Genomic DNA, 2,467 nt, shown 5'->3' with positions numbered 1-2,467 from the left:
TTGAACCGTGGTCCCTGTGCTTCGCTGAACTTGTTCTAAGTAGGTGCTTTAGACCACTGAGCCATCTCTCCAGCCCTGCTTTGTCCTTTCAGATCTATGGGCAACAAGGGATTCACACCACAAAACAAAGCCTGTCCACCAACCCTAAAAAATAACTGAATCTATGCAGGGGCAGAAGCTCCTTGCATACCTGCTTATGCTCACACATTTTGTCTTCAGATTCTAGGTGTCCACTGCCCACCCTGTACTTGAAGCCACCAAGGCCATGTGTGTCTTCCCTAAGTGCTCTTGTCATGCAAACAACTGATCTAGCTGCCCCAGTAGTATCTATGAGTGCAATGAAACAAGAAACCAAAGACACAGGACAAGTGCATGGGGTTGGAGTCACAAGGAAGGATTAGACATGAGCACAGATGTTTAGATCTCACTGCAGCACAGGACCCACTGCTACATCCAGAACAGAAGGCTACTTACTTGCCAGCTCAGGTCCCTTCACCTCTCACTCCTACTCTTAGACCACCAAGCATGGCCAGTACTTTTCCATTTGAACCTGGAAGCCTTGAAATGAGTGTGGAAAGTTCATAAACATGATCAGGCCAAAAACAGGTGACTCAACAACCCTATGCTAACTGTCTGACAGTTAAATAAATGTTACCAAAAAAACTAACTTGAAGATTTTTTTTTGTAACTTTTTGAAACAGAGAAAATGACACACTCTTTGGGAAGTGGGGTGGAGAACAGGCCCTGGTAAGTGGTCACAACAGCACCTGAAACTGAGGCCTGCCTGGGAGATGAATAATTGCCATGCAGCACAGGGGACAGCTACTGTCTGATGCTCTGCAGGCTGCCCACCCGGTACTCGTGGAAGCCACTGACACCATGTGTATTTTTCCAAAGTGCTACTGTCACACAAAGTTCACACTCACAGCTGATTCTAGCTGCCATGCAAAGCTGCTATAGGTCCAAGTCATAAAAGTCTTCCAGTTCATCATGATACAAGTCCCATTTGTCCTGTCAGTCAGCTCGTCATCCCCACCTACAGCCAAAAGCATAGGCTGTATCTTACCCAGCTCAAAACTCACAACCACCTCTTTATTGTTGTCAAAGGGACTACTGTTCTCTCTTTTCTCAGTGAGCTCCCAGAAGTGTTTCCTCTGTTGGGCCCAGTGTCTGCTTGATGTTCTGGCTTTCTGTCCCTGTGGCTTCTCTCTATGGCCATCAGGATATGCATGCTTGTAAAAACAGTTCCCTCTAAATGGGCAGCTTCCATAGCCTTCATCAAAATACCTGCATGCCTTGTTGCTCATTGTCTCCTTTTGTTTCTGAATGAGTTTCTGCTTCTCTTCTTTCTCCTCCACCCAGCACTCACTTGTAATGACAAATTTAGATGTGAGCCAGTATTCAGGGCAGGACTTTATGATCTTGCTCTCAAATTGTTTAGCACTCCTCCACTTGAGAATACACTTGAGACAGTAGGTGTGGCTGCAGTTGGAGAGGATGCCAAAGCAACCCTTACTGGGGTTGGCTTTCTCATACACCAACTCCATACAGATGCCACACACCATGTCTTTGCTGCACTGCACTGCAAAGGACAGCTGCATGTCATTCTCGGAGGCCTTGATGCAATATTTTATGTGCTGGGACCTCTGGGCAGTATCCAGGCAGGTGCAGGACCTATAGCCCACACATGTCGCAGGGGTCACTGTGCAGGTACACACTGTACTTTCCATAGCGACCTTCTCTGAAGGTGGCATAAGGGCACAACTGCTTCTTGGGCTCCACTGCAGCTGGCTTCTCTCAGACTCTGCCTTGGGCACTAGGTCCTGCACGGGGGTGTCTGCATAGGCAGGAGAGTGCAGCCGCAGTAGGGTTGCAGGGCATAAACTCAGTGGCATTCACCGATCCTCAGACCCTACGACCACTGCGGGGAAGTTCCCATTTGTGGACTTAGCCTTGCTCAATTCATCTCCACAAATGCTCTAGGGATGGAGGAGAGACTTGAGTCAGTGTTAAGGGATGGATTTGTGGTTATATCAGAAGCAGCTGCTTCTTCTTGTTTCAATGGCTTTCTGTACTAATGTCTGCAGGGGTCTCCATACACACAGTACCCTTGCTGGAAATACTTGCACATTACACCACAGGGACTGCCGGAGAGATCATGTGAGTAGTGACAGTTATCTACTCCCTTACAAAACCCAGGCATGAAATACCTCGCTTCCCCACTTGGGAACATGTTCTCATTGCTGCTTCTGGCTGTGACTGCTGTTGCTGCACTTGGGGGGCAACAGGATACTCAAAGTATCACAGACCTTTTGCTTTTTTGCAGTTGATTCAGGAGCAACTTCCTTTTTCCTCTTTGACTGCTTGCTAGCTTTGTTGTAGGCAGCTTGAGAAAGCCAGGAATATCACCAATTATTATGGTTTGTATCTGGTTGACACCCCCCGCCCCAGCCAAAAGCCTCACGTA

At 47.7% G+C, this 2,467-nt stretch overlaps 1 pseudogene; it reads right to left on the bottom strand.

Moving 5' to 3' along the window:
- Nucleotides 1-954: 954 nt before the first annotated feature.
- LOC101568024 lies at nt 955-2,206 on the bottom strand (annotated as a pseudogene).
- Nucleotides 2,207-2,467: the final 261 nt, after the last annotated feature.

The sequence above is a fragment of the Octodon degus genome, unplaced genomic scaffold (genome assembly GCF_000260255.1).
Source record: "Octodon degus isolate 3935 unplaced genomic scaffold, OctDeg1.0 scaffold00369, whole genome shotgun sequence".
In the NCBI taxonomy this organism is placed as follows: Eukaryota; Metazoa; Chordata; class Mammalia; order Rodentia; family Octodontidae; genus Octodon; species Octodon degus.
The sequence above is the reverse complement of the archived record's forward strand: the minus strand, read 5'-3'. Positions and strand labels throughout refer to the sequence as shown.